This window comes from Lampetra fluviatilis, unplaced genomic scaffold (genome assembly GCF_964198595.1).
Source record: "Lampetra fluviatilis unplaced genomic scaffold, kcLamFluv1.1 SCAFFOLD_903, whole genome shotgun sequence".
NCBI lineage: Eukaryota > Metazoa > Chordata > Hyperoartia > Petromyzontiformes > Petromyzontidae > Lampetra > Lampetra fluviatilis.
This window is the reverse complement of record NW_027620560.1, coordinates 1-19,800: the sequence shown is the minus strand read 5'-3', so window position 1 is coordinate 19,800 and position 19,800 is coordinate 1. Positions and strand designations below refer to the sequence as shown.

The 19,800-nt window shown below is 53.2% G+C and overlaps 1 protein-coding gene across 5 annotated transcripts in view; it reads right to left on the bottom strand.

The window, feature by feature from the left end:
• The window catches only part of LOC144954063 (large neutral amino acids transporter small subunit 4-like), a 35,967-nt gene extending 16,694 nt beyond the window's left edge, over positions 1 to 19,273 (bottom strand). For all 5 annotated transcript variants that reach the window (XM_078884639.1, XM_078884641.1, XM_078884643.1 and 2 more), the window contains exon 1: positions 19,122 to 19,273. The gene's annotated coding sequence lies outside the window, so the exon portion shown is untranslated. The remainder of the gene's footprint in view (positions 1 to 19,121) is intronic.
• Positions 19,274 to 19,800: the final 527 nt, after the last annotated feature.

Genomic DNA, 19,800 nt, shown 5'->3' with positions numbered 1-19,800 from the left:
TCGCCCTCTCGCTCGCCCTCTCGCTCGCCCTCTCGCTCGCCCTCTCTCTCGCCCTCTCTCTCGCCCTCTCACTCGCCCTCTCACTCGCCCTCTCACTCGCCCTCTCTCTCGCCCTCTCACTCGCCCTCTCACTCGCCCTCTCACTCGCCCTCTCGCTCGCCCTCTCGCTCGCCCTCTCGCTCGCCCTCTCTCTCGCCCTCTCACTCGCCCTCTCACTCGCCCTCTCGCTCGCCCTCTCGCTCGCCCTCTCGCACGCCCTCTCACTCGCCCTCTCACTCGCCCTCTCACTCGCCCTCTCGCTCGCCCTCTCACTCGCCCTCTCTCTCGCCCTCTCTCTCGCCCTCTCACTCGCCCTCTCACTCGCCCTCTCGCTCGCCCTCTCGCTCGCCCTCTCGCTCGCCCTCTCGCTCGCCCTCTCTCTCGCCCTCTCACTCGCCCTCTCACTCGCCCTCTCGCTCGCCCTCTCGCTCGCCCTCTCGCTCGCCCTCTCTCTCGCCCTCTCACTCGCCCTCTCACTCGCCCTCTCTCTCGCCCTCTCTCTCGCCCTCTCGCTCGCCCTCTCACTCGCCCTCTCACTCGCCCTCTCGCTCGCCCTCTCGCTCGCCCTCTCTCTCGCCCTCTCGCTCGCCCTCTCACTCGCCCTCTCACTCGCCCTCTCACTCGCCCTCTCTCTCGCCCTCTCTCTCGCCCTCTCTCTCGCCCTCTCTCTCGCCCTCTCGCTCGCCCTCTCGCTCGCCCTCTCGCTCTCTCTCTCGCTCGCCCTCTCGCTCGCCCTCTCGCTCGCCCTCTCGCTCGCCCTCTCGCTCGCCCTCTCGCTCTCTCTCTCGCTCGCCCTCTCGCTCGCCCTCTCGCTCGCCCTCTCGCTCGCCCTCTCGCTCGCCCTCTCGCTCGCCCTCTCGCTCGCCCTCTCGCTCGCCCTCTCGCTCTCTCTCTCGCTCGCCCTCTCGCTCGCCCTCTCGCTCGCCCTCTCGCTCGCCCTCTCGCTCGCCCTCTCGCCCTCTCGCTCGCCCTCTCGCTCGCCCTCTCGCTCGCTCTCTCGCTCGCCCTCTCGCTCGCCCTCTCTCATTCTTTCTCTCTCATTCGCTCTCTCCCCACTCTCTCTTCTCCTAATCTCTCACACTCTCATTCTTTCTCTCTCATTCTCTCTCTCTCATTCTTTCTCTCTCATTCTTTCTCTCTCATTCTTTCTCTCTCATTATTTCTCTCTCATTCTTTCTCTCTCATTCGCTCTCTCCCCACTCTCTCCTCCTAATCTCTCACACTCTCATTCTTTCTCTCTCATTCTTTCTCTCTCATTCTTTCTCTCTCATTCTTTCTCTCTCATTCTCTCTCTCCCCACTCTCTCTCCTCCTCATCTCTCACACTCTCATTCTTTCTCTCTCATTCTCTCTCTCTCATTCTTTCTCTCTCATTCGCTCTCTCCCCACTCTCTCTCCTCCTAATCTCTCACACTCTCATTCTTTCTCTCTCATTCTTTCTCTCTCATTCGCTCTCTCCCCACTCTCTCTCCTCCTAATCTCTCACACTCTCATTCTTTCTCTCTCATTCTCTCTCTCTCATTCTTTCTCTCTCATTCTTTCTCTCTCATTCTTTCTCTCTCATTCTTTCTCTCTCATTCTCTCTCTCTCATTCTTTCTCTCTCATTCTTTCTCTCTCATTCTTTCTCTCTCATTCTTTCTCTCTCATTCTCTCTCTCTCATTCGCTCTCTCCCCACTCTCTCTCCTCCTAATCTCTCACACTCTCATTCTTTCTCTCTCATTCTTTCTCTCTCATTCTCTCTCTCTCATTCTTTCTCTCTCATTCTTTCTCTCTCATTCGCTCTCTCCCCACTCTCTCTTCTCCTAATCTCTCACACTCTCATTCTTTCTCTCTCATTCTTTCTCTCTCATTCTTTCTCTCTCATTCTTTCTCTCTCATTCTTTCTCTCTCATTCTTTCTCTCTCATTCTTTCTCTCTCATTCTTTCTCTCTCATTCGCTCTCCCCCCACTCTCTCTTCTCCTAATCTCTCACACTCTCATTCTTTCTCTCTCATTCTTTCTCTCTCATTCTTTCTCTCTCATTCTTTCTCTCTCATTCTTTCTCTCTCATTCGCTCTCCCCCCACTCTCTCTTCTCCTAATCTCTCACACTCTCATTCTCCTCTCTCTCATTCTCCTCTCTCTCATTCTTTCTCTCTCATTCTTTCTCTCTCATTCGCTCTCTCCCCACTCTCTCTCCTCCTAATCTCTCACACTCTCATTCTTTCTCTCTCATTCTTTCTCTCTCATTCTTTCTCTCTCATTCTTTCTCTCTCATTCTTTCTCTCTCATTCGCTCTCTCCCCACTCTCTCTCCTCCTAATCTCTCACACTCTCATTCTTTCTCTCTCATTCTTTCTCTCTCATTCGCTCTCTCCCCACTCTCTCTTCTCCTAATCTCTCACACTCTCATTCTTTCTCTCTCATTCGCTCTCTCCCCACTCTCTCTTCTCCTAATCTCTCACACTCTCATTCTTTCTCTCTCATTCTTTCTCTCTCATTATTTCTCTCTCATTCTTTCTCTCTCATTCGCTCTCTCCCCACTCTCTCCTCCTAATCTCTCACACTCTCATTCTTTCTCTCTCATTCTTTCTCTCTCATTCTTTCTCTCTCATTCTTTCTCTCTCATTCTCTCTCTCCCCACTCTCTCTCCTCCTCATCTCTCACACTCTCATTCTTTCTCTCTCATTCTCTCTCTCTCATTCTTTCTCTCTCATTCGCTCTCTCCCCACTCTCTCTCCTCCTAATCTCTCACACTCTCATTCTTTCTCTCTCATTCTTTCTCTCTCATTCGCTCTCTCCCCACTCTCTCTCCTCCTAATCTCTCACACTCTCATTCTTTCTCTCTCATTCTTTCTCTCTCATTCTTTCTCTCTCATTCGCTCTCTCCCCACTCTCTCTCCTCCTAATCTCTCACACTCTCATTCTTTCTCTCTCTCATTCTTTCTCTCTCATTCTCTCTCTCATTCTCTCTCTCCCCACTCTCCAGAGGTGGGACAAAGTCATTGTTATGCAAGTCCAAGTCGAGTCGCAAGTCATCAAATTCATGACTCGAGTCTGACTCGAGTCCAAGTCACATGACTCGAGTCCACACCTCTGCCACTCTCTCCCCGCTCTCTTTTTTTTTACGATCAGTGGAAACAAGAAGATGCTCGGTGTATTCGGCACTTTGTTTCGGTCATCATTTCGTAAATTTTTTTTTTTAAACTGGGCTTTATGTAGCCCTCGCTCGCTCTCTCGCTCACTCTCTCGCTCGCTCGCTCTCTCGCTCACTCTCTCGCTCGCTCTCTCGCTCGCTCTCTCGCTCGCTCTCTCGCTCACTCTCTCGCTCGCTCTCTCGTTATGTACGCCGCCCCCCTCGCAGTCCGACGGCCTCCGACGGGTAGCTCATAACAGCATGCAGAGCTCCCCGTCATCTGCCACGGAGCACACGGCCTCCTCCATCGCTCTCTCTCCACTCTCTCCCCACACTCTCTTCTCCTCCTAATCTCTCACACTCTCATTCTTTCTCTCTCATTCTTTCTCTCTCATTCGCTCTCTCCCCACTCTCTCTCCTCCTAATCTCTCACACTCTCATTCTTTCTCTCTCATTCTTTCTCTCTCATTCTTTCTCTCTCATTCGCTCTCTCCCCACTCTCTCTCCTCCTAATCTCTCACACTCTCATTCTTTCTCTCTCATTCTTTCTCTCTCATTCTTTCTCTCTCATTCTTTCTCTCTCATTCTTTCTCTCTCATTCTTTCTCTCTCATTCTTTCTCTCTCATTCGCTCTCTCTCATTCTTTCTCTCTCATTCTTTCTCTCTCATTCTCTCTCTCTCCCCACTCTCTCCCCACTCTCTCTCCTCCTAATCTCTCACACTCTCATTCTTTCTCTCTCATTCTTTCTCTCTCATTCTTTCTCTCTCATTCTTTCTCTCTCATTCTTTCTCTCTCATTCTTTCTCTCTCATTCGCTCTCTCATTCACTCTCTCATTCTCTCTCTCCCCACTCTCCAGAGGTGGGACAAAGTCATTGTTATGCAAGTCCAAGTCGAGTCGCAAGTCATCAAATTCATGACTCGAGTCTGACTCGAGTCCAAGTCACATGACTCGAGTCCACACCTCTGCCACTCTCTCCCCGCTCTCTTTTTTTTTACGATCAGTGGAAACAAGAAGATGCTCGGTGTATTCGGCACTTTGTTTCGGTCATCATTTCGTAAATTTTTTTTTTTAAACTGGGCTTTATGTAGCCCTCGCTCGCTCTCTCGCTCACTCTCTCGCTCGCTCGCTCTCTCGCTCACTCTCTCGCTCGCTCTCTCGCTCGCTCTCTCGCTCGCTCTCTCGCTCGCTCTCTCGCTCGCTCTCTCGCTCGCTCTCTCGCTCGCTCTCTCGCTCGCTCTCTCGCTCGCTCTCTCGCTCGCTCTCTCGCTCACTCTCTCGCTCGCTCTCTCGTTATGTACGCCGCCCCCCTCGCAGTCCGACGGCCTCCGACGGGTAGCTCATAACAGCATGCAGAGCTCCCCGTCATCTGCCACGGAGCACACGGCCTCCTCCATCGCTCTCTCTCCACTCTCTCCCCACACTCTCTTCTCCTCCTAATCTCTCACACTCTCATTCTTTCTCTCTCATTCTTTCTCTCTCATTCGCTCTCTCCCCACTCTCTCTCCTCCTAATCTCTCACACTCTCATTCTTTCTCTCTCATTCTTTCTCTCTCATTCTTTCTCTCTCATTCGCTCTCTCCCCACTCTCTCTCCTCCTAATCTCTCACACTCTCATTCTTTCTCTCTCATTCTTTCTCTCTCATTCTTTCTCTCTCATTCTTTCTCTCTCATTCTTTCTCTCTCATTCTTTCTCTCTCATTCGCTCTCTCTCATTCTTTCTCTCTCATTCTTTCTCTCTCATTCTCTCTCTCTCCCCACTCTCTCCCCACTCTCTCTCCTCCTAATCTCTCACACTCTCATTCTTTCTCTCTCATTCTTTCTCTCTCATTCTTTCTCTCTCATTCTTTCTCTCTCATTCTTTCTCTCTCATTCTTTCTCTCTCATTCTTTCTCTCTCATTCGCTCTCTCATTCGCTCTCTCATTCTCTCTCTCCCCACTCTCCAGAGGTGGGACAAAGTCATTGTTATGCAAGTCCAAGTCGAGTCGCAAGTCATCAAATTCATGACTCGAGTCTGACTCGAGTCCAAGTCACATGACTCGAGTCCACACCTCTGCCACTCTCTCCCCGCTCTCTTTTTTTTTACGATCAGTGGAAACAAGAAGATGCTCGGTGTATTCGGCACTTTGTTTCGGTCATCATTTCGTAAATTTTTTTTTTTAAACTGGGCTTTATGTAGCCCTCGCTCGCTCTCTCGCTCACTCTCTCGCTCGCTCGCTCACTCTCTCGCTCACTCTCTCGCTCACTCTCTCGCTCGCTCTCTCGCTCACTCTCTCGCTCACTCTCTCGCTCGCTCTCTCGCTCGCTCGCTCGCTCTCTCGCTCACTCTCTCGCTCGCTCTCTCGCTCGCTCTCTCGCTCGCTCTCTCGCTCGCTCTCTCGCTCGCTCTCTCGCTCGCTCTCTCGCTCGCTCTCTCGCTCGCTCTCTCGCTCACTCTCTCGCTCGCTCTCTCGTTATGTACGCCGCCCCCCTCGCAGTCCGACGGCCTCCGACAGGTAGCTCATAACAGCATGCAGAGCTCCCCGTCATCTGCCACGGAGCACACGGCCTCCTCCATCGCTCTCTCTCTCCACTCTCTCCCCACACTCTCTTCTCCTCCTAATCTCTCACACTCTCATTCTCTCTCTCTCTGTCTGGCTCTCTCTCGTGTCGGAATCGCATCCAGTGGCTGCTGCTGCTGCTAGCGGCAATAAAAGTTGTTTAAAAGTTAAAAACAGTCGTTCTCTCCACTCTCTCTCTCCACTCTCTCCCCTCTCTCTCCCCGCTCTCTCTGCCTCTCTCTCTCTGATCAGAGTCCAATAGATAATGGACAGCTTGCTAAAACTTTTACTGCCATCCTCAGGAGTAGCATCGTCATCGTCATCACCATCATTATTGTCATCATCGTCACCATCGTCACCATCGTCATCACCATCATTATTGTCATCATCGTCACCATCACCATCGTCACCATCGTCACCATCGTCATCACCATCATTATTGTCATCATCGTCACCATCACCATCGTCACCATCGTCACCATCACCATCGTCACCATCGTCACCATCGTCATCACCATCATTATTGTCATCATCGTCACCATCACCATCGTCACCATCGTCATCGTCACCATCATCATCATCATCGTCACCATCACCATCATCATCATCGTCACCATCACCATCACCATCGTCACCATCATCACCATCATCGTCATCATCGTCATCGTCACCATCATCATCATCGTCACCATCATCATCATCATCGTCACCATCACCATCACCATCGTCACCATCATCACCATCATCGTCATCATCGTCACCATCATCACCATCATCGTCATCATCGTCACCACTACCATCACCATCATCATCACCATCGTCACCATCACGTGGCCGAGAGCGGAGATCGAACTGGAGTTGCCAGGGTTTGTAACGCAGTGCGCTAACCACTGCACCACCACTCCCCACACACACACGCACAGTGCGCTAACCACTGCACCACCACTCCCCACCCACACACGCACAGTGCGGTAACCACTGCACCACCACTCCCCACACACACACGCACAGTGCGCTAACCACTGCACCACCACTCCCCACTCACACACTCAGTGCGCTAACCACTGCACCACTGCTCCCCACACACACAAACACACAGTGCGCTAACCACTGCACCACCACTCCCCACACACACACAGTGCGCTAACCACTGCACCACCACTCCCCACTCACACACACAGTGCGCTAACCACTGCACCACCACTCGTCCCACACACACAGTGCGCTAACCACTGCACCACCACTCCCCACCCACACACGCACAGTGCGCTAACCACTGCACCACCACTCCCCACACACACACACACACAGTGCGCTAACCACTGCACCACCACTCCCCACACACACACACACGCACACTGCGCTAACCACTGCGCCACCACTCCCCACACACACACACACGCACACTGCGCTTACCACTGCACCACCACTCCCCCCCCCCCCCCACACATACACACTGCGCTAACCACTGCACCACCACTCCCCCCACACACACACACACACAGTGCGCTAACCACTGCACCACCACTCGTCCCACACACACAGTGCGCTAACCACTGCACCACCACTCCCCACACACACACACAGTGCGCTAACCACTGCACCACCACTCCCACTCACACATAGTGCGCTAACCACTGCACCACCACTCCCCACCCACACACACACAGTGCGCTAACCACTGCACCACCACTCCCCACACACACGCACAGTGCGCTAACCACTGCACCACCACTCCCCACTCACACATAGTGCGCTAACCACTGCACCACCACTCCCCACCCACACACACACAGTGCGCTAACCACTGCACCACCACTCCCCACACACACACACACAGTGCGCTAACCACTGCACCACCACTCCCCACACACACACGCACAGTGCGCTAACCTCTGCACCACCACTCCCCCCCCCACACACACGCACAGTGCGCTAACCACTACACCACCACTCCCCACACACACACACAGTGCGCTAACCACTGCACCACCATCCCCCCCCCACACACGCACACTGCGCTAACCACTGCACCACCACTCCCCCAGTTGACCTTTGACCACTACGCAGATCGCACCACCTCGTGTCGACCTTTGACCCCCCCCCCTCCCCCCGTGACCGTCTGGAACCGGCTGAACTTTGCACCACGTGGGTGGGCAATTAATTAATTAATTTTATTGGGGGGGGGGGTGGTGGGGGGGGGGCCGGAGTCCGATCGCAAAAGTGATGAGATGAGAATTTGCCTCGAGGGAGAAGCTCAAGGACTCTGCAAACTCAGCACACAGAGACCCACAGAGACTCACAGAGACTCATAGAGACCCACAGAGACTCACAGAGACTCATAGAGACTCATAGACTCAGCACACAGAGACCCACAGAGACCCACAGAGACTCACAGAGACCCACACAGACTCACAGAGACTCATAGAGACCCACAGAGACCCACAGAGACTCACAGAGACTCATAGAGACTCATAGACTCAGCACACAGAGACTCACAGAGACCCACAGAGACCCACAGAGACTCACAGAGACCCACAGAGACTCACAGAGACTCATAGAGACCCACAGAGACTCACAGAGACCCACAGAGACTCGCAGAGACCCACATAGACTCACAGAGACCCATAGAGACCCACAGAGACTCATAGAGACCCACAGAGACTCATAGAGACTCACAGAGACCCACAGAGACTCACAGAGACTCACAGAGACCCACAGAGACTCATAGAGACCCACAGAGACCCACAGAGACCCACAGAGACTCACAGAGACACACAGAGACTCACAGAGACTCATAGAGACCCACAGAGACCCACAGAGACTCACAGAGACTCATAGAGACTCATAGACTCAGCACACAGAGACTCACAGAGACCCACAGAGACTCACAGAGACCCACAGAGACTCACAGAGACTCATAGAGACCCACAGAGACTCACAGAGACCCACAGAGACTCACAGAGACCCACAGAGACCCATAGAGACCCACAGAGACTCATAGAGACCCACAGAGACTCATAGAGACCCACAGAGACTCACAGAGACCCACAGAGACTCACAGAGACTCACAGAGACTCATAGAGACCCACAGAGACTCACAGAGACTCACAGAGACACACAGAGACTCACAGAGACCCACAGAGACTCACAGAGACACACAGAGACTCACAGAGACCCACAGAGACTCACAGAGACCCACAGAGACTCACAGAGACTCATAGAGACCCACAGAGACCCACAGAGACTCACAGAGACCCACAGAGACCCATAGAGACCCACAGAGACTCATAGAGACCCACAGAGACTCATAGAGACCCACAGAGACTCACAGAGACCCACAGAGACTCACAGAGACTCACAGAGACTCATAGAGACCCACAGAGACTCACAGAGACCCACACAGACTCACAGCGACTCATAGAGACCCACAGAGACCCACAGAGACTCACAGAGACTCATAGAGACTCATAGACTCAGCACACAGAGACTCACAGAGACCCACAGAGACCCACAGAGACTCACAGAGACCCACAGAGACTCACAGAGACCCACAGAGACTCACAGAGACTCATAGAGACTCATAGACTCAGCACACAGAGACTCACAGAGACCCACAGAGACCCACAGAGACTCACAGAGACCCACAGAGACTCACAGAGACTCACAGAGACCCACAGAGACTCACAGAGACCCACAGAGACTAACAGAGACCCACAGAGACTCATAGAGACTCACAGAGACTCACAGAGACCCACAGAGACTCACAGAGACCCACAGAGACTAACAGAGACCCACAGAGACTCACAGAGACTCACAGAGACCCACAGAGACTCACAGAGACCCACAGAGACTCACAGAGACCCACAGAGACTCACAGAGACTCACAGAGACCCACAGAGACTCACAGAGACTAACAGAGACTCACAGAGACTCATAGACTCAGCACACAGAGACCCACAGAGACCCACAGAGACTCACAGAGACTCATAGAGACTCATAGACTCAGCACACAGAGACTCACAGAGACCCACAGAGACTCACAGAGACTCATAGAGACACACAGAGACCCACAGAGACCCACAGAGACTCACAGAGACTCATAGAGACTCATAGACTCAGCACACAGAGACTCACAGAGACCCACAGAGACTCACAGAGACTCACAGAGACCCACAGAGACTCACAGAGACCCACAGAGATCCATAGACTCACAGAGACTCACAGAGACTCACACTCATAGAGACCCACAGAGACCCACAGAGACCCACACTCATAGAGACCCACAGAGACCCACAGAGACCCATACTCATAGAAACCCACAGAGACCCACAGACACCCATACTCACAGAGACCCATACAGACCCATAGAGACTCATACTCGGAGACCCACAGAGCCCCACACTCATAGAGACCCACAGAACCACAGAGACCCATACACACTGACAAAGACCCACACAGACCCACAAAGACCCACAGACACCCATACTCATAGAGACCCATAGAGCCCCACACTCATAGAGACCCACAGAACCACAGAGACCCATACACACCGACAAAGACCCACACAGACCCACAGAGACCCACAGACACCCATACTCATAGAGACCCATAGAGCCCCACACTCATAGAGACCCACAGAACCACAGAGACCCATACACACCGACAAAGACCCACACAGACCCACAGAGACCCACAGACACCCATACTCATAGAGACCCATAGAGCCCCACACTCATAGAGACCCACACTCACAGAGACCCACAGAGACCCATACTCACAGAGACCCACAGAACCACAGAAACTCACAGAGACCCACATAGACCCACAGAGACTCACAGAGACCCAGACTCATAGAGACCCACAGAGACCCATACTCATAGAGACCCACAGAGCCCCATACTCATAGAGACCAACAGAACCACAGAGACCCATACAGAGACCCATACAGACCCACAGATACCAATACTCATAGAGACCCACACAAACCCACACTCACAGAGACCCACACTCATAGAGACCCACACTCACAGAGACCCACAGAGACCCACACTCACAGAGACCCACAGACACCCATACTCACAGAGACCCACAGAACCACAGAAACTCACAGAGACCCACATAGACCCACAGAGACTCACAGAGACCCACACTCATAGAGACCCACAGAGACCCACACTCACAGAGACCCACACTCACAGAGGCCCACACTCACAGAGACCCACAGAACCACAGAAACTCACAGAGACCCACAGAACCACAGAAACTCACAGAGACCCACACAGACTCACAGAGCCCAACACTAACACTAAACTCAGTTGCATGTCAACAGGGTTTAAGCAGCAGCAACAGCTGCTGTTGTTGTTGTGTTGCGCTTTGTTCAAAAGCGACTTGCACATCGCTATTCTGAGGTTTTTTCGGTAAAGTCACGTAGGTAAAACATTAAAATTAATGAAAGCAAAATAAAAAAAAACAAAAAAATAAAATTCACGACGTTTCGGAGGCAACACAAGTCTCCGTCATCAGGTGGGACCGTCACAGCTAATTCGGCTGTGACGGTCCTCAGAATATGAATCATTGCAGTCACGAAAGCTTCAAATCTAGAATTGCACATCGCTCTACAAGGTGGCTGCCGATACCACCATCATCATCATGGTCACGGGGAAATGCGTCGTGCCAGCAGCCAGACACTGGGGCCGCGTGATCTTGTTGATTCTAAACGCGGAGGGAGAAAAACCTGAACGCCTGGAAATAAATCCACACAGCGACCACAACGGGGAGAGAGAGAGAGACACACAGACTCCAAATATACAGCAGCAGTAGGCATTGCCAGGGTCTGGGATTGAACCCACGATATCAGGTGAGGTAGTCAACATCTCTTGGTGCCAAATATACAGCAGACAGGCATCGTCAGGGTCTGGGATCGAACCCACGACCTCCTGTAGACCAGGCGAGGTAGTCAACATCTCTTGGGACCAGATATACAGCAGACAGGCATCGTCAGGGTCGGGATCGAACCCACGGCCTCCTGTAGACCAGGCGAGGTAGTCAACATCTCTTGGGACCAGATATACAGCAGACAGGCATCGTCAGGGTCGGGATCGAACCCACGACCTCCTGTAGACCAGGCGAGGTAGTCAACATCTCTTGGGACCAGATATACAGCAGACAGGCATCGTCAGGGTTGGGATCGAACCCACGACCTCCTGTAGACCAGGCGAGGTAGTCAACATCTCTTGGTGCCAAATATACAGCAGCAGGCATCATCAGGGTCGGGATCGAACCCACGACCTCCTGCAGACCAGGCGAGGTAGTCAACATTTCTTAGAGCCAAATATACAGCAGCAGGCATCATCAGGGTCGGGATCGAACCCACGACCTCCTGCAGACCAGGCGAGGTAGTCAACATCTCTTGGGACCAGATATACAGCAGACAGGCATCGTCAGGGTCGGGATCGAACCCACGACCTCCTGTAGACCAGGCGAGGTAGTCAACATCTCTTGGGACCAGATATACAGCAGACAGGCATCGTCAGGGTCTGGGATCGAACCCACGACCTCCTGTAGACCAGGCGAGGTAGTCAACATCTCTTGGTGCCAAATATACAGCAGACAGGCATCGTCAGGGTCGGGATCGAACCCACGACCTCCTGTAGACCAGGCGAGGTAGTCAACATTTCTTGGTGCCAAATATACAGCAGACAGGCATCGTTAGGGTCGGGATCGAACCCACGACCTCCTGTATATCAGGCGAGGTAGTCAACATCTCTTGGTGCCAAATATACAGCAGCAGCAGGCATCGTCAGGGTCGGGATCGAACCCACGACCTCCTGTATACCAGGCGAGGTAGTCAACATTTCTTGGTGCCAAATATACAGCAGCAGGCATCGTCAGGGTCGGGATCGAACCCACGACCTCCTGTAGACCAGGCGAGGTAGTCAACATTTCTTGGTGCCAAATATACAGCAGACAGGCATCGTTAGGGTCGGGATCGAACCCACGACCTCCTGTATATCAGGCGAGGTAGTCAACATCTCTTGGTGCCAAATATACAGCAGCAGCAGGCATCGTCAGGGTCGGGATCGAACCCACGACCTCCTGTATACCAGGCGAGGTAGTCAACATTTCTTGGTGCCAAATATACAGCAGCAGCAGGTATCATCAGGGTCTGGGATTGAACCCACGACCTCCTGTAGACCAGGCGAGGTGGTCAACATCTCCTGTTGGTGGCGCAGCGCTTAAAGATTTATGAGAATCGGAGACGTTGCGCGTCCCTCAATCAACTGAAACTGCAGAGAGCCCAACAGAGACGTGGAGTGGGTCTGACGTGCCTTAGTCTCACACACTACTATACACTACACTATACACTACACTATACACTACACTATACACTACACACACTATACACTACTACACTACAAACACTATATACACACTACACTATACACTACACTACACATACACTATACACTACACTATACACTACTACACACTACACTACACACTACACTATACACTACTATACACTACACTACTACACTACACACTACACTACACACTACACTACACATACACTACACATACACTACTACACTACACACTACACATACACTACACTCACTATACACTACACACACTATACACTACACTATACAATACACACTATACTACACACTACACTACACACTACACTATACACTACACTACACACTACACTACACACTACACTACACACTACACTACACACTACACTACACATACACTACTACACTACACACTACACATACACTACACTCACTATACACTACACACACTATACACTACACTATACAACACACTACACTATACACTACACACTACACATACACTACACACTACACACACTATACACTACACTATACACTACACACACTATACACTACACTACATATACTACACTACACACTACACTACACACTGACACACATACACTATACTCACTACACACACACTACACTACACACACCACACTCACTACACTATACACTACACTACACACTACGCTACACACTACACTACACACACTACGCTACACACTACACTACACACTACACTACACACTGACAAACACACACTACACTACAACAACCACCATTCGCCACTAAGTGGCGGTGACATCACCACGACGCTTGTGCCAGGCCATGTGCACCTTGAGGCCACTTGAAGTGTCGAACGCCCGCTGGCAGGAGGTCACGGGGCAGACCCAGCAGGTGCCACGGGTCGACTGACCGAGATGACCGAGATGACTGGCTGTTGCACCACCTGTGCCCCTACTGTGCCAACTTGCTGTGCTTTAGCCACCCGGCGCTCCGCTCGTTGTTGTGAGCGTCGCTCCTCCGCCCTCCGTTGTTGTTGGAGGGCGACTGCCTCCAACTGCCCAGTAGCGTCCTTCACGAGCCTCCTCCACAGAGGCCGATCTTGACACGGCTGGTACCAGTCATCGGCAAGTCCACTCAGCTCCACGTCCTCCTGTACCACGTCACTCCATCTGTTCTCTAGCCCATGCCGCGCCCGTTTAGCCCCCTCGATCCGGCCGAACAAAAGCTGTTTAGGCATGCGGTGGCTGGGCATGCGGGCTACATGACCCAGCCAACGCAGCCTTGCCTGCCGGAGGAGCTCACCAATGGGAGTTTGTCCAGATCTTTCAAGGATTTGTGAGCTCCTCACACAATCCAGCCTGGTTAAACCCAGGATGGATCGTAGGCAGGCCAGCCTAAATGTTTCTAACCGGCGAAGATGTTCCATTAGGGGGGTCCACGTTTCGCAAGCGTAGAGAAGGGAGGGAATTACTTTGGCCTAGAAGACCTGAAGCTTCGTGCGGAGCGACAGACCAGGTAGCTTCCACACAGCGTTAGGCAACCGATGAAAAGATATTGCCGCTCGACTGATTCGGAGTGTGAGACCTCTGCTGCTAAACCAGAGCCGGTCATAAGCACACTGCCCAGATATTGGAAACTCTCCACTCTCTCCACAACTGCCCCATCACCAATTGGAAGTTGTGGGGGTGGAGTGTCCGATGGTACAAAATACCCAGGCAGGTGCTTCGTTTTGGTGGGGCTGATGGTAAGGCCCCACACCTCTTAGTGGCAAGCTCCAGGTTTAGCAGCAGCGCCTCTAACTCCTCCGCTGAGTGAGCAGCAATTACCAAATCATCGGCATGCATAACATGGTTGAGCAATAGGGAGCCATCCCTTGACCGCACCCGGGCATTGATCAGCCTTCCATTTTATCTGTACCAGATGGAAATTCCTCTGGTACAGCTATTGAAGGCCTTATGAACTACGTGGTCAAAATAGATGTTAAAAACATTTGTGGGAGCCTGAGGACATCCCTGTCGCACCCCAAGGTGTACAGCGAATGACTCCGACTCCCGGCCACGTAGTTTTACCCGGGCCCGCTCACCATCATGAAGGTCCTTAATGATCGTGAACAGAGGGTCAGGGACTCCGAAAGCACAAAGAACAACCCAGAGCCTAGGCCTACTAATGGTATCATAGGCCTTGACCAGGTCAATAAAGCAGAGATGTAGGTCTTGTTGGAATTCCCTACACCTCTGCTGTAGCAGACGGACAGAAAATATGGCATCTGTGCAGGACCGCCCTTCCCTGAAACCACATTGAGGCTCCGCAAGCCTCTCCTTAGCGTGCCTAGCAAGGCGATGTTGAATAATCGTTGCCAGGACCTTTCCCGGCACACTGAGGAGTCAGATGCCCCTGTAGTTGTTACAGTCTGTGCGGTCCCCCTTCTTAAATAGGGGGACCACCATCCTTCCAGTCCTGCGGAACCCGTCCAGTGGTCCAGACTGTTGTTATGATGTCATGTAGGGCAGTCTGTGCAAACACACCACCCTCCCTCAGCATTTCACTTGGGAGATCATCTCTGCCCGGTGCCTTTCCTGGTCTCGGACTCCGGATCGCCTTCATTACTTCCTCAACAGAAGGCACCTCAGCCAGCCACTCACAGGGGGTGACTTATTCTTCCAATATTTGAGGCACCGCAGCCTCGGCAGGGTCATCCCCACTTTGTCCCGCGATGTTTTCCAATGTCGAGGGACTTCCCCTCCCCCAGGACTTCACAGAAATGCTCAGCAAATCTGCAAATCTGTTCCTGGGGGATCAGAGATTGGATCACCGTTCTTTCCCTTAACGATGGCAATAGGTGTGGCGCTGCAGGTTACTTTTTTGATGGAGTTATATAGAGATTTGTGATCGCGGGCCACTGAGGCAGACTCCATCTCCTCAGCAACCCGCAACCACCACCCATCCTTGCAGCGCCTCACGGATCTCTGAACCGCCGAGCGAAGGCTGCGGTAAACCTCCTCATTTTTTTATGTGGGATGCTGCAGACGATTAGAATGGGCCTGTTGCTTTTCTCAACTATCCTGAATACCTCCTCTGTCAGCCAGGGTCTTGGGGGAGGTCTGGACCGCATACCCAAAACAGCTGTTGCAGCTGCATGAGTCACAGTCCTAAACCTCGCCCATTTACCCTCGACATCTGGAGGAGTGGGGGACGATGCCAACCCCAGCCGCAAGCGATGATGAAATTCTCGCTTACAACTTTCTTCAGCTAGCTGAGACCAGGCCACTGTGGGTTTGAATGGGGTCCTGGGTGTACACCCACCACCGGAGTGGAAGAATGGCAGGCGCATCTTACAGATGACAAGTCGATGGTCAGAGGGCAGATCAGCTCCACGGTAGGTCCTGGTGTCAATGACATGGGCTCGCATCCGCTGCTCCGTCACTATGTAGTCCAGCAGATGTTCTTGCTTGGACCCGGCATGCATCCATGATGTTGTGTGGATGCGCCGATGCCGGAAGAGCGTGTTGGTAATTACAAGCCCATGGGCTGCACACAAATCTAGCAGCCTCCTACCGTTGTTATTGAGCTGATCTGGCCCATGCCTTCCAATCACTCCAGACCAGGTGCCAGCATCATGACCAACTCGGGCATTGAAGTCACCCAACAAGATGACTCTGTCCCGAGTGGCCACTTTAGCCAGCACCTGTGACAGGAGGTCATAGAAGGCATCTGACTCATCGGCTTTGCCTGCATCCCTCCACGGATGTTCGTCTTCGGTGGGGGCATAAGTAACCACGACCACCACTCCTCGCCTCCGGTTGAAGGCGAGCCCAAAGTAGCCTGGGGCTTACAGCTTCCCACACCTCACCGCCACGCTCCCACGCCCCCTTCATTGTTTTCTTCAGAAGAAGAGCCACTCCCTGTTGTTTGGCAGTCTCCTGCCCCGAGTAGAGGACTGTCCACCCCTCATGGTGGCATGAGCCAGAGCCGGTCCACCGGACCTCCTGAATGCCACAGAGATCCAGGCGGTACCGGTCCAGCTCCCGACAGAGGAGTGGCAGCCTCTCCTCCCCAAACACCAGAGATGGTCCACCGGACCTCCTGAATACCACAGAGATCCAGGCGGTACCGGTCCAGCTCCCGACAGAGGAGTGGCAGCCTCTCCTCCCCAAACACCAGAGATGGTCCACCGGACCTCCTGAATACCACAGAGATCCAGGCGGTACCGGTCCAGCTCCCGACAGAGGAGTGGCAGCCTCTCCTCCCCAAACACCAGAGATGGTCCACCGGACCTCCTGAATACCGCAGAGATCCAGGCGGTACCGGTCCAGCTCCCGACAGAGGAGTGGCAGCCTCTCCTCCCCAAACACCAGAGATGGTCCACCGGACCTCCTGAATACCGCAGAGATCCAGGCGGTACCGGTCCAGCTCCCGACAGAGGAGTGGCAGCCTCTCCTCCCCAAACACCAGAGATGGTCCACCGGACCTCCTGAATGCCACAGAGATCCAGGCGGTACCGGTCCAGCTCCCGACAGAGGAGTGGCAGCCTCTCCTCCGCAGCGAGCGTTCGAACATTCCACGTGGCCACACGAAGTGGCTTTTTGTTGTTTCTGGAGAAGCCCCGAGGGTAAAGATTCATTCTCCTGGCTCCACCACACACTACACACACACTGACACACACACACACTGATACAAAGATAAAGACAAAGATCCCCCGTATAGCCTTAACAGACTGTAGGGGCAAGTGCTGTTAGCGAGCACCTGTGAAGGCCGGCACGGCACACGAGGGGGTGGGTGGCCAGCACCACGCCCGACCGCCTTTGTCTCCCCAGTGGCGATGTTTACACACCGCACCAGGTACTCGTTTGAGGCTGAGTCGACCTAAGGGAGGCCCAGGACCGGTTCAGATAATCGTCACCGTGAGCGGGAATCGAACTCGTGTCGCCGGGTTCATAGCGCAGCGCGCTAACCACTAACTCCCCCTACACTACACACACACACTGATACACACACACTGACTGACACACACTACACTACACACACACTGACACACACACACACTGACACACACACACTGACACACACTACACACACTACACACACACACTGATACACACACACAGAGACACACACACGCAGATACACACATACACACACACACACTGACACTCACAACACTACACACACACTGACACACACACACTGACACACACAAAGACACACACAGACACACACACAGAGACACACACACACTGACACTCACAGACACACACACTGACACACACACACTGACACACACACACTGACACACACTACACTACACACACACTGACACACACACACTGACACACACACTGACACACACTACACTACACACACACTGACACACACACACTGACACACAGACACACAGACACACACACACAGATACACACAGACACACACACACACACTGATACACACACACTGACACACACACACACACTGACACACACACACTGACACACACTACACTACACACACACTGACACACACACACTGACACACACACACAGACACACACAGACACACACACAGACACACACACACACTGACACTCACACACACACACTGACACACACACACTGACACACACTACACTACACACACACTGACACACACACACTGACACACACACACACTGACACACACACAGACACACACACACTGACACACACACAGACACTACACACACTGCCTGGTTCATTGCTCAGCGCAGCGCGCTAACCACTGCGCCACCGCTCGCCAAATACACAAAGACACAGATCCATCGTATAGCCTTTACCAGCGTGTGTGTCTGTGTGTGTCTGTGTGTGTGTCTGTGTGTGTGTGTCTGTGTGTGTGTGTCTGTGTGTGTGTGTGTCTGTGTGTGTGTGTCTGTGTGTGTGTGTCTGTGTCTGTGTGTCTGTGTGTGTGTGTGTCTGTGTGTGTGTGTCTGTGTGTGTGTGTCTGTGTGTGTGTGTGTCTGTGTGTGTCTGTGTGTGTGTGTCTGTGTGTGTGTGTGTGTCTGTGTGTGTGTCTGTGTGTGTGAGTGTGTGTGCTGCTCACCTTTTCCGGCTCCTGTCCGAGCTTCTGCGCTCCACTCGCCTGATCCTCCGCTTCTTAGAGAGAGAGCGGCGAGCGGGAGGGGGCAGAGCGGGGAGAGAGGGCGGAGAGAGGGCGGAGAGAGTGGGAGAGTGGGAGGAGAGTGGGAGGAGAGGGGGAGGAGAGAGAGGGGAAAGGGAGGGAAAGAGAGAGGGGAGAGTGGGAGAAGGGCGGGGAGAGTGGGAGGAGGGCGGGGAGAGTGGGAGGGAAGAGGGAGGGGAGAGGACGGGGAGAGTGGGAGGAGGGGGGAGGAGAGGGGGAGGAGAGAGAGGGGAAAGGGAGGGAAAGAGAGAGGGGAGAGTGGGAGAAGGGCGGGGAGAGTGGGAGGAGGGCGGGGAGAGTGGGAGGGAAGAGGGAGGGGAGAGGACGGGGAGAGTGGGAGGAGGGTGGGAGGAGAGTGGGAGAGTGGGAGGAGGGTGGGAGGAGAGTGGGGAGAGTGGGAGGAGAGTGGGAGGAGAGTGGGAGGAGAGTGGGAGGAGAGTGGGGAGGAGAGTGGGAGGAGAGTGGGGAGAGTGGGAGGAGAGTGGGAGGAGAGGGAGGAGAGTGGGAGGAGAGTGGGGGGAGAGTGGGAGGAGAGTGGAGGAGAGTGGGGAGAGTGGGAGGAGAGTGGGGAGAGTGGGAGGAGAGTGGGGAGAGTGGGAGG